The following is a 14,099-nucleotide window of genomic DNA, read 5'->3' as shown; positions in this document are numbered from 1 at the left end:
GACAAGCTTTTTCTCGTGGCTTAGAAACATAGAAAATAGGTGCAGGAGTAGGCCATTCGGCCCTTCGAGCCTACACCACCATTCAATATGATCATGGCTGATCATTCCTTCAGTACCCCTTTCCTGCTTTCTCTCCATACCCCTTGATCCCCTTAGCCGTAAGGGCCATATCGAACTCCCCCTTGAATATATCCAATGAACTGGCACGAACAACACTCTGCGGCAGGGAATTCCACAGGTTAACAACTCTGAATGAAGAAGTTTCTCCTCATCTCAGTCCTAAATGGCCTACCCCTTATCCTAAGACACTGTCCTCTGGTTCTGGACTTCCCCAACATCGGGAACATTCTACCCGCATCTAACCTGTCCAGTCCCGTCAGAATCTTATATGTTTCTATGAGATCCCCACTCATCCTTCCAAACTCCAATGAAAAAGACCCAGTTGATCCAGTCTCTCCTCATATGTCAGTGCTGCCATCCCGGGAATCAGTCTGGTGAACCTTTGCTGCACTCCCTCAATAGCAAGAACGTCCTTCCTCAGATTAGGAGACCAAAACTGAACACAATATTCCAGGTGAGACCTCACTAAGGCCCTGTACAACTGGAGTAAGACCTCCCTGCTCCTATACTCAAATCCCCTAGCTATGAAGGTCAACATACCATTTGCCCGAGACTACGCAAAGTGTTGGAAGAGCCTCTCCAGATGTGGAAGTAGTATTCATGACTTCCACGTTTCTCTCCTCTCTTAGAACATAAGAAATAGGAGCAGGAGTCGGCCATATGGCCCCTCGAGTCTGCTCCGCCATTCAATAAGATCATGGCTGATCTGATCATGGACTCAGTTCCACTTCACTGTCCGCTCCGCATAACACCTTATCCTTTTATCGTTTAAGAAACTGTCTATTTCTGTCTTAAATTTATTCAGTGTCCCAGCTTCTACAGCTCGCTGAGGCAGCGAATTCCACAGATTTACAAACCTCTGAGAAGAAATTTCTCTTCATCTCAGTTTTAAATGGGCGGCCCCTGATTCGAAGATCATGCCCTCTAGTTCTAGTCTCCCCCAACAATGGAAACATCCTCTCTGCATCCACCTTGTCAAGACCCCTCATAATCTTATACGTTTCAATAAGATCACCTCTCATTCTTCTGAATTCCAATGAGTAGAGGCCCAACCTACTCAACCTTTCCTCATAAGTCAACCCCCTCATCTCCGGAATCAACCTAGTGAACTGCCTCCAAAGCAAGATATCCTTTCGTAAATATGGAAACCAAAACTGCACGCAGTATTCCAGGTGTGGCCTCACCAATACCCTGTAAAGCTGGAGCAAGACTTCCCTGCTTTTAAACTCCCTCCCCTTTGCAATAAAGGCCAAGATTCCATTGGCCTGCCTGATCACTTGCTGTACCTGCATACTAACCTTGTGTTTCATGCACAAGTACCCCCAGGTCCCGCTGCACTGCAGCACTTAGCAATCTTTCTCTATTTAAATAATAACTTGCTCTTTGATTTTTTTTCAGCCAAAGTGCATGACCTCGCACTTTCCAACATTATACTCCATCTGCCAAATTTTGCCCACTCACTTCGCCTGTCTATGTCCTCCTCACATTGCTTTTCCTCTCATCTTTGTATCGTCAGCAAACTTGGCCACGTTACATTCAGTCCCTTCTTCCACGTCGTTAATATAGATTGTAAATAGTTGGGGTCCCAGCACTGATCCCTGCGGCACCCCACTAGTTACTGGTTGCCAACCAGAGAATGAACAATTTATCCCGACTCTGTTTTCTGTTAGTTATGCTAATATATTACCCCCGTGAACTTTTATCTTGTCCAGTAACCTTTTATGTGGCACCTTATCGAATGCCTTCTGGATGTCCAAGTACACCACATCCACTGGTTCCCCTTTATCCACCCCGTTTGTTACATCCTCAAAGAACTCCAGCAAATTTGTTAAACATGACTTCCCCTTCATAAATCCATGCTGACTCTGCCTCACTGAATTTTGCTTTTCCAAATGTCCTGCTACTGCTTCTTTAATAATGGACTCCAACATTTTCCCAACCACAGATGTCAGGCTAACTGGTCTATAGTTTCCTGTTATTTGTCCGTCTCCTTTTTTAAATAGGGATGTCGCATTTGCAGTTTTCCAATCTGCTGGGACCTCCCCAGAATCCAGGGAATTTTGGTAAATTCTAACCAATGTATCCACAATCCCTGCCACTACTTCTCTTAAAACCCTAGGATGCAAGCCATCAGGTCCAGGGGATTTATCTGCCTTTAGTCCCATTATCTTACTGAGTACCACCTCCTTAGTGATTGTGATTGTGTTAAGTTCCTCCCCCCCTATAGCCCCTTGACTATCCACACTTGGAAAATTGTTAGTGTCCTCTACCATAAAGACTGATACAAAATATTTGTTCAGAGTTTCTGCCATCTCCATGTTCCCAATTACAAATTCCACGGTCTCGTCCTCTAAGGGACCAACATTTACCTTGGCCACTCTTTTCCTTTTTATATACCTATTGCTTTTTTAGCAGGAAAAATGCAGGGAATAGCGCCAGCCCTTATACATGGCCTTCTTTGACCTTAAAGGCCTTTGACACTGTCAACCGCGTGGGTCTATGGAGCGTCCTCCTCCGCTTCGGATGCCTCCAAAAGTTCAGCACCATCCTCCACCTGCTCCACGTGCAGGCCGTGATCCTTACCAACAGATCCATTACAGACCCAATCCACATCCAGACCAGGGTCAAACAGGGCTGCGTCATCACCCCAACCCTCTTCTCTATCTTCCTCGTTGCCATGCTCCACCTCACAGCCAACAAGCTCCCTGCTGGAGTGGAACTAAACTACAGAACCAGTTTAACCTTCGCCATCTCCAGGCCAGGTCCAAGACCACCCCAACCTCTGTCATTGAGCTACAGTACGTGGACGACGCCTGCGTTTGTGCACGCAAAGAGGCTGAACTCCAGGACATAATCGACGTATTTATTGAGGCATACGAAAGCATGGGCCTTACACTAAACATCCGTAAGACAAAGGTCCTCCAAGAGCCTGTCCTCGCCTCACAGCACTACCCCCCCAGTCATCAAGATCCACGGACAACGTGGACCACTTCCCATACCTCGAAAGCCTTTCAACAAGAGCAGGCATTGACGACGAGATTCAACACAGCCTTCAGTGCGCCAGTGTAGCCTTCGGTGCGCCAGTGTAGCCTTCGGCCAACTGAGGAAAAGTGTGTTTGAAGATCAGGCCCTCAAAACTGCCAACAAGCTCATGGTCTACAGGGCTGTAATAATACCCGCCCTCCTGTATGATTCAGAGATGTGGACCATGTACAGTAGACACCTCAAGTCGCTGGAGAAATACCACCAACGATGTCTCCGCAAAATCCTACAAATCCTCTGGGAGGACAGATGCACCAACATTAACGTCCTCGACCAAGCCAACATCCCCAGCATTGAAGCACTGACCACACTTGATCAGCTCCGCTGGGCAAGCCACATTATTCGCATGCCTGACACAAGACCCCCAAAGCATGCACTCGATTCGGAACTCCTTCACGGCAAACGAGCTAAAGGTGTGCAGCAGAAACGTTACAAGGACAGCCTCAAAGCCTCGCTGATAAAGTGCAACATTCTCACTGACACCCAAGAGTCCCTGGCCAAAGACTGCCCTAAATGAAGGAAGTGCATCCGGGAGGGCACTGAGCTCCTGAGTAGGCCATCTGGCCCTTCGAGCCTGCACCACCATTCAATAAGATCATGGCTGATCATTCCTTCAGTACCCCGTTCCTGCTTTCTCTCCATACCCCTTAATCCCTTTAGCTGCAAGGGCCTTATCTAAGTCCCTCTTGAATATATCCAATGAACTGGCATCAACAACTCTCTGTGGTAGGAAATTCCACAGGTTAACAACTCTCTGAGTGAAGAAGTTCCTCCTCATCTCAGTCCTAAATGGCTTACCCCTTATCCTACGACTATGTCCTCTGGTTCTGGACTTCCCCAACATCAGGAACATTCTTCCTGCATCTAACCTGTCCAGTCCCATCAGAATTTTATATGTTTCTATGAGATCCCCTCTCATCCTTCTAAACTCCAATGAATGTAGGCCCAGTCGATCCAGTCTCTCCTCATATGTCAGTCCTGCCATCCCAGGAATCAGTCTGGTGAACCTCCACTGCACTCCCTCAGTAGCAAGAACATCCCTCCTCAGATTAGGAGACCAAAACTGAACACAATATTCCAGGTGGGGCCTCACCAAGGCCCTGTACAACTGCAGTAAGATTTCCCTGCTCCTATACTCAAATCCCCTTGCTATGAAGGCCAACATACCATTTGCCTTCTTCACCGCCTGCTGTACCTGCAAGCCAACCTTCAATGACCGATGAATCATGACACCCAGGTCTCGCGACACCCAGGTCTCGCTGCACCTCCCCTTTTCCTAATCTACCGCCATTCAGATAATATTCTGCCTTCGTGTTTTTGCCTCCAAAGTGGATAACATCACATTTATCCACATTATACTGCATCTGCCATGTATTTCCCCACTCACCTAACCTGTCCAAATCACCCTGCAGCCTCTTAGCAACCTCCTCACAGCTCACACCACCGCCCAGTTTAGTGTCATTTGCAAACTTGGAGATATTACACTCAATTCCATCATCCAAATCATTAATATATATTGTAAAGAGCTGGGGTCCCAACACTGAGCCCTGCGGCACTCCACTAGTCACTGTCTGCCATTCTGAAAAGGACCCGTTAATCCTGACTCTCTGCTTCCTGTCTGCCAACCAGTTCTCTATCCACGTCAGTACATTACCCCCAAAACCATGCGCTTTAATTTTGCACACCAATCTCTCGTGTGGGACTTATCAAAAGCCTTTTGAAAGTCCAAATACACCACATCCACTGGTTCTCCCCTGTCTACTCTACGAGTTACATCCTCAAAAAATTCCAGAAGATTTGTCAAGCATGATTTCCCCTTCATAAATCCATGCTGACTTGGACCGATCCTGTCACTGCTTTCCAAATGTGCTGCTATTTCATCCTGAATGATTGATTCCAACATTTTCCCCACTACTGATGTCAGGCTAACCGTTCTATAATTACCCGTTTTCTCTCTCCCTCCTTTTTTAAAAAGTGGTGCAACATTAGCAACCCTCCAGTCCATAGGAACTGATCCAGAGTCGATAGACTGTTGGAAAATTATCACCAATGCATCTACTATTTCTCGGGCCACTTCCTTAAGTACTCTGGGATGCAGACTATCAGGCCCTGGGGATTTATCGTCCTTCAATCCCGTCAATTTCCCTAACACAATTTCCCGCCTAATATGGATATTCTTCAGTTCCTCCTTCTCACTAGACCTTCAGACCCCTAGTACATCGGGAAGGTTATTTGTGTCTTCCTTTGTGAAGACAGAACCAAAGTACTTGTTCAATTGGTCTGCCATTTCTTCGTTCCCCATTATAAATTCACCCGAATCCGACTGCAAGGGACCAACATTTGTCTTCACCAAAATTCTCTGGACTCTGGGGAGGTACCAGCGGATTGGAAAGCAGCTAATGTAACGCCTCTGTTTAAAAAAGGGGGCAGACAAAAGGCAGGTAACTATAGGCTGGTTAGTTTAACATCTGTAGTGGGTAAAATACTTGAAACTATCATTAAGGAAGAAATAGCGGGACATCTAGATAGGAATAGTGCAATCAAGCAGACGCAGCATGGATTCATGAAGGGGAAATCATGTTTAACTAATTTACTGGAATTCTTTGAGGATATAACGAGCACGGTGGATAGAGGTGTACCGATGGATGTGGTGTATTTAGATTTCCAAAAGGCATTCGATAAGGTGGTACACAAAAGGTTACTGCAGAAGATAGAGGTATGCAGAGTCAGAGGAAATGTATTAGCATGGATAGAGAATTGGCTAGCGAACAGAAAGCAGAGAGTCGGGATAAATGGGTTATTTTTGGGTTGGAAATCGGTGGTTAGTGGTGTGCCACAGGGATCAGTGCTGGGACCACAACTGTTTACAATATACAAAGATGACCTGGAAGAGGGGACAGAGTGTAGTGTAACAAAATTTGCAGATGACACAAAGATTAGTGGGAAAGCGGGTTTTGTAGAGGACACAGAGAGGCTGCAAAGAGATTTAGATAGGTTAAGCGAATGGGCTAAGGTTTGGCAGATGGAATACAATGTCGGAAAGTGTGAGGTCATCCACCTTGGGGGAAAAAAAAAACAGTAAAAGGGATTATTATTTGAATGGGGAGAAATTACAACATGCTGAATCCCAAAAAGTTAGTTTGCAGGTGCAGCAGGTAATCAGGAAGGCGAATGGAATGTTGGAGTACAAAAGCAGGGAGGTCCTGCTGCAACTGCACAGGGTATTGGTGAGGCGGCACCTGGAGTACTGCGTGCAGTTTTGGTCACCTTACTTAAGGAAGGATATACTGGCTTTGGAGGAGATACAGAGACGATTCACTGGGCTGATTCCGGAGACGAGGGGGTTACCTTATGATGACAGATTGAGTAGACTGGGTCTTTACTTGTTGGAGTTCAGAAGGATGAGGGGTGATCTTATAGAAACATTTAAGATAATGAAAGGGATAGACAAGATAGAGGCGGAGAGGTTGTTTCCACTGGTCAGGGAGACTAGAACTAGGGGGCACAGCCTCAAAATACGGGGGAGCCAATTTAAAACCGAGTTGAAAAGGAATTTCTTCTCCCAGAGGGCTGTGAATCTGTGGAATTTTCTGCCCATGGAAGCAGTTGAGGCTAGCTCATTGAATGTATTCAAGTCACAGATAGATAGATTTTTAACCAATAAGGGAATTAAGGGTTACGGGGCACGGGCGGGTAAGTGGAGCTGAGTCCACGGCCAGATCAGCCATGATCTTGTTGAATGGCGGAGCAGGCTCGAGGGGCGAGATGGCCTACTCCTGTTCCTAATTCTTATGTTCTTATGTTCTAATCTTTTTCTCTTCACATATCTATAGAAGCTTTTGCAGTCATTTTTTATGTTCCCGGCAAGCTTCCTCTCGTACTCTATTTTCTTCTTCTTAATTAAACCCTTTGTCCTCCTCTGCTGTATTCTAAATTTCTCCCAGTTCTCTGGCTTGCTACTTTTTCTGGCTAATTTGTATGCCTCTTCCTTGGATTTAACACTATTCTTAATTTCCCTTGTTAGCCACGGTTGAGCCACCTTCCCCGTTTTATTTTTACTCCAGACAGGGATGTACAATTGCTGAAGTTCATCCATGTGATCTTTAAAGGTTTGCCATTGCCTATCCACCGTCAACCCTTTAAGTATCATTTGCCAGTCTATTCTCGCCAATTCGCGCCTCATACCATCAAAGTCACCTTTCCTTAAGTTCAGGACCCTAGTTTCTGAATTAATTGTGTCACTCTCCATCTTAATAAAGAATTCTACCATATTATGGTCACTCTTCCCCAAGGTGCCTCGCACAACAAGATTGCTAATTTGTCCCTTCTCATTACACATCACCCAGTCGAGGATGGCCAGCTCTCTAGTTGGTTCCTCGACATATTCCCGAATACACTCCAGGAAATCCTCTTCACCGCAGTGCTACCAGTTCGATTAGCCCAATCTATATGTATATTAAAGTCGCCCATGATTACTGCTGTACCTTTATTGCACACATCCCTTATTTCTTGATTGATGCTATCCCCAACCTCACGACTACTATTTGGTGGCCTGTACACAACTCCCACTAGCGTTTTCTGCCCTTTGGTATTCCGTAATTCCACCCATACCGATTCCACATCATCCAAGCTAATGTCCTTCCTTACAATTGCATTAATTTCCTCTTTAACCAGCAACAGCACCCCGCCTCCTTTTCCTTTCTGTCTATCCTTCCTAAATGCTGAATACCCTTGGATGTTGAGTTCCCATCCTTGGTCACCCTGGAGCCATGTCTCTGTGATGCCAATCACATCAGACCCGTTAACTGCTATCTGCACAGTTAGTTCATCCACCTTATTCCGAATACTCCTCGCATTGAGGCACAGAGCCTTCAGGCTTGTCTTTTTAACACACTTTGACCCTTTAGAATTCTGCTGTAAAGTGGCCCTTTTTGTTTTTTGCCTTGGGTTTCCTCTGCCCTCCACTTTTACTTTTCTTCTTTCTATCTTTTGCTTCTGCCCCCATTTTATTCCCCTCTGTCTCCCTACATAGGTTCCCATCCCCCTGCCATATTAGTTTAACTCCTCCCAAACAGCACTAGCAAACACTCCCCCTAGGACATTGGTTCCGGTCCTGCCCAGGTGCAGACCGTCCGGTTTGTACTGGTCCCACCTCCCCCAGAACCGGTTCCAATCTGTCCCACCTGTGACAAAGTCTGTGGTTCTCGTATTGGACTGTTCAGCCACCTAAGTACTCATTTTAAGAGTGGAAGCAAGTCTTCCTCGATTCCAAGGGATTGTCTATCATGATGATGATGAGGATGACTATGACGACGACTTAGCAAGGTACAATTCCAAGGGCATTTGACATCCTCTGATGCTGCACCCAAATATCCATTATTCATGAGTCAGCCTGGACAGTGAGTGCCAGCAAGTAGTGGTTATCGTGGTGTTCCTGGGGAAGCCCAAAGATCTTCCAACTCAGGTCCCTTATCCCTCCCACCACCACCCTCCTTTTCCTGGATGATCTTTGGATCCCTGGGCTTTCTGACTGTTATTAGCCAGCTCCTGTTTCCTGTTCTGCTTTCAGGTGTTAAGTACCCTTCAATCGCAGAAAGCAATTGGCTACTGAATGATCCAGAAATAAGTCACAGGAAAGCTTAGGAAACCAAAAAAGCCATTTAGCCCACCAAATCTTGCTTTCAACTAAGCCTCCGTCTTCTGATCACATTCCTCAAAATCTCTTTCTCGGAACAGATTCTGAGACCCACTTGCAAAATTGGATGAACTTCTTAATTTCCTTGCGCTGAAATATTAAACCACTTGTGAAGGAGATGTATAAACCTCTGAAGTCCTAAAGCAAGGTTGTAGAGCCTGGAAAAGGTCTTGGAGAAGGGAGGGATGGTGGTAATAGGTAAAAATACAATGACGTTCGCTCTCAGAATCTCGCCCCACCAAGTGGGAATACATGTCAGAGAATTGGGGCAATTGTGTTACATCCCGATCTCTGTCCTGCTCCTGTCTAATGAGGGCTTGCCCTAGGAGTGCAGCCTTATTGAATCCACCATCATTTCTCAAGTATTTCAAATTGGTTTTATTTCAAGAAATGGAAGAATTTTAAATTCAGGAGGATGTATGCAAATAACTAAATAGCAATAAAACAACCAACTTTTTAGTCTAGGCACGATTTAGATTGCATTTGCATTTGAAAAGAATTTGATTGCAAGAAAATGGATTTCTTAAAAAAAAAACAAGTATTCACGACACATTTTAGATTATTATCCTCCCTTTAAGCCTGGATCACACGGTTCACTATTTCCTGATGTCGCTCAATGTCGATTTGCTTTAAAATGACCTGAACTGATTTGTTAGCTATTTTCATTTTGTTCCCAGTGGGGAAGCAGGGACTTCAGCTCAACATCCTTTCTTTCTGGTTCCTCCTTCCCTGAGCTCGCAGGGTAGCAATTCAAATTTCAAGAATATGGCTTTTGTTTTGTTTTTGTAACCTACCTGATGGCTAAATCCAGAAATCATTTTGTGTCATTGAGGTAGGACAAGGTGGGGGAGGTGGACAGAAGGTAAAGTTAAAGAAGATAGCGAGCACAAAATGATGGCAAAAGGTAAGTTTTCATAAAATACATCTCGTGTGATTACAACGAATGGGCTTTTTGTCAAAGATGGTGAGAGTAGTTGGCCAATGGCATGGGTACTTAGTCAAAGTCAGCATTCAGTAAGGATGCAAAGAGATTATTTGACAATACTTTACGGAGTTGGAGATGCACAGCACTTTTTGTGCGTGTTTTCTGTGAGCAGAGCAGTGTTTATCATATGAATTTCTCTCATTCTGGTCATACATTTTAAGCTCTTAATCTCATACAATGCCACACACTGTTGCAAAACCAAGATGGCAGACAGATAACCTACTTTCAGGCCTCTCTGGAACTGCTTTGGGACCTGGCATTGAGCAATCATGTTGTTGACCAGTATCTATCCTGTTGTGGCAGCTTGTTTGATGGCACAACAGTATGTTCTGCCATAATCCTGTTGATGGCACATTATGCTTTGCCATAACCCTGTTTGATAGCTCAACACTATGCTCTGCCATCACCCTGCTTGGGGGGAGTAAATTTTATGAAGCAAAGCTGTTGGTAAATGGCATGTTCATGCCCACAATTCAATTTCTATTCTCACTTGTCAGTGTTGGGGAGGCACAGGGTCGATCTAGTATTTTCCCAAAGCAAAAGGCATAAAAATCAATAGGTAAGTCACATGGACAGTACTTGGACACTCTCTGGGGTTGATTATCGAACAGCACTGATAAATAATTTGGCGCATGGACTGGTGCAGAGAGATTTGAAGACTTAGGAATTGTAAATATTTTTTTTAAGTTATTTGGCGGATATCTTTTAAAATTATTTTGATTCATTCTCAGAATGTAGGTATTGACTACTTGCCCTGAGAAGCTGGTTGCTACTTTCTTGCTTGACACAACTAAGTGGCTTGCTATGCTACTTTAAAGGGTAGTTAAGAAAGTCATGCATGTTGGAGTGGGACTGGAGTCACATATAGGCCAGACCAGGTAAAGATAGCGAGTTTCTTTCTGGTTCGTTAGGCTTTTAACAATTCAACAGCATCATGGTCACTTTTACTGATACCAGCTTTTATTTCCAGATTCTGCCATGGAAGGATTTGAATTCACGTTCTTTGGATTATTGGTCCAGGCCTCTGCATTACGAGTCCAGTAACACTACTGTACCATCATGAAAGGGCACACTGACAGGGAGACTATAAAGTAGTAGCAAGAGGCTTCGCCCAATTCCTCAGCAAGTTTATCTAGTAAACAGAGGAGGCACGAGGACGAGGAAAGTCCCAGGAATCTCTGCTTTGTGTTAAGTTAACTGATCTTAGCATGAGGTAGCAATTGGACTCAGCGGTTCTGACTTGGGAAGGGAAAATTGCTCTCCAGTGATCCTTTACTGCAAGTCTGCACTGTGGACTGCAGGAGAGGGCAGAATTGGATTCAGCTGTGCCTCCACTTTGTGATTGAAGAGCCTGACACTCACTTTCAAGACTTAAGGAGAAATAACCAACTTGGGCAAGGTACTGGTGGAACCACATGCCAAGCAGGCAGTCAATGCCTTCTCGAGAGAAGTGGAGGAAAATAAAAATCAGCGGAAAAAGCTCTCCACAAAAGAGAAAAAAAATAGGCACTGCTCTTCACTTTTCAAATCAGTTCCATCTGATATGTTGAAGTTCAGCTCTCTATCAGGCATTGTAAAATTATCATCCCTTTTCTGAGAGATTAGTTTGCTTCCTGTTTTGTACAACGTTTCCACAGCCAGGACACATATGTGCACGAAGAGTAGATGTTCATGGAAGCTGTCATTATGGTTCACATTTGGTACCACTGTCAAAAAGAACACGATACTGCTGCAAATATTGAAGTAAGCCTCTTCGGTTTTTATTGAGGCATGTTGGAGTGACGGGGTGCTTTTGTCAGTACACAGCCCATGTATTTATTTTCTACTGACTGTCCTGTGGAAAGCACACCAGCAATACTCGTTGCATGCATTTGAACATCTGTATGGTGAACTCTGTCACTATCCTATTCATGTTGTATGATGCACCCATGGTGTCAGTACTGTATTGATGTGTATAGTATTAGGATTAAACTGCAAGACATTGATTTCAAAATATTGCATACAAGACATACAGGAATAAGCATATTACAGTAGTACATGATGTTCCTCTAAGTCTTCATTTGGAAAGACATGGATTAATCAAGGACAGTCAGCATGGATTTGTTAAGGGAAGGTTGTGTCTGACTAACATGATTGAATTTTTCGAGGAGATAACCAGGAGGGTCGATGAGTGCAGTGCATACGATGAAGTGTATATGGATTTTAGCAAAGCTTTTGATAAGGTTCCACATGGCAGACTGGTCACGAAAGTAAAAGCCCATGGGATTCAGGGCAAAGTGGCAAGTTGGATCCAAAATTGGCCCAGAGGCAGGAAGCAAAGGGTGATGGGTGTTTTTGTGACAGGAAGGCTGTATCCAGTGGGGTTCTGCAGGGCTCAGTGCTGGGTCCCTTGCTTTTTGTGGTATATATCAATGACTTGGACTTGAATGTTGGGGGTATGATTAAGAAGTTTGCAGATTACACTAAAATAGGCTGTGTGGTTGCTAATGAAGAAGAAAGCTGCGGATTGCAGGATGCTATCAATGTACTGGTCAGGTGGGCGGAACAGTGGCAAATAGAATTCAATCCAAATAAGTTTGAGGCAATGCATTTGGGTCGGTCTAACAAGGCAAGGAAGTACACATTAAATGGTACAACACTGAGAAGTGTAGAGGAACAAAGGGACCTTGGAGTACAGGTCCACAGATCCCTAAAGATAGCAGGTAGATATGCTGGTTAAAAGACATATGGAATACTTGCCTTTATTAGTCGAGGCATGGAATGCAAGAGCAAAGAGGTTATGCTTGAACTATATAAAACACTGGTTAGGCTGCAGCTGGAGTACTGTGTGCAGTTCTGGTCACCACATTACAGGAAAGATGTGATTGCACTGGAAAGGGTGCAGAGGAGATTTACAAAAATGCTGCTTGGACTGGAGAATTTTGACTATGAGGAATGATTGGAGATGCTGGGTCTGTTTTCTTTGGAACAGAGGAGGCTGAGGGGAGACCTGATTGAGGTGTATAAAATTATGACGGGCCTGGATCGAGTGGATAGGATGGACCCATTTCCCTTGGCAGAGGGGTCAACAACCAGGGGACATAGATTTAAAGTAATTGGGGGGAGGTTGAAAGGAGATGAGAGGAAATGTCTTCACCCAGAGGGTAGTGGGGGTCTGGAACTCACTGCCTGAAAGGGTGGTAGAGGCAGAAACCCTCACCGTATTTAAAAAGTACTTGGATGTGCACTTGAAATGCCGCAACCTACAGGGCTACGGACCAAGAGCTGGAAAGTGGGATTAGGCTGGATATTTCTTGGTTGGCCGGCGCAGACACGATGGGCCGAAATGGCCTCCTTCGGTGCTGTAAATTCCTATGATTCTATGAAATTACAAACTACTACTTCTGCACTGAGCTGGGGGAGGGGGGGGGGGAAGACATCAATTTTATGGCATCAAATTTTTCCCCACCCATTTTTTCACATTAAAAATAAACACAATTTTTAAAAAAAGGGCAATACAGACTGGCTTTTATGATCCCAATGAATGTCTTGTTATCCATTCTACATTTTAAGTTACTTCCACAAAACTTAAAAAGCAAAGGGCAAATAAATACTTTTAAAATTAAGCTACTTCCCCATTTCATACTGAGAATTGATACATTTTTAAAAACTTGGCTTTGAACTCAGCCAACAATAATTTCCTGGCATTTGCCAGCTCCAGGTGGTTCTCAAGCTGGTCTCAAGTTATTACCTGACCCTTTATCTCTTACAAAGCTTCTCCAGGGCATAGAGGGGTGTTTTCAGTATTTGATGTCAACAAGCAGCCTTGGGCCGGTGGGGGGGCGGGGGGAGAAGAAGGGGTGTCTTGACCTGTCCATCAACCAGCAAGGAGGAATGTCAAACCGTTTAAAAAAAAAAAGTGAACCAGATTTAAATAAGTCTTTGCAATATAAAATGGGGGAATACTTGAAATAAAAGATACTATTTCCTCAATGTGTCTTCTAACAATTCTTCAAATGTTAAATACCAGATGATAGGATTTAAGAAAATTACTTAAACAGGAATCCTAGTTTAATTATGCTATGATCAAGATGATACTTGATCCTGTACTGAAACTAGAGGAATTATTATTAACATGTATATTGCTTTGGTGTTTTTCCACATCACCTTTTATTAGTATCAATGTAGTTACAACTTAAAATAAAGACACAAGCAGTCTTTCATTCAAAAGAAAGATTGGTCAATTAGTTTCTGCATGTAACAATCAAAGTACATGTT

This window comes from Pristiophorus japonicus, chromosome 8, assembly GCF_044704955.1.
Source record: "Pristiophorus japonicus isolate sPriJap1 chromosome 8, sPriJap1.hap1, whole genome shotgun sequence".
NCBI lineage: Eukaryota > Metazoa > Chordata > Chondrichthyes > Pristiophoridae > Pristiophorus > Pristiophorus japonicus.
Note: the sequence above shows the minus strand (reverse complement) of the source record.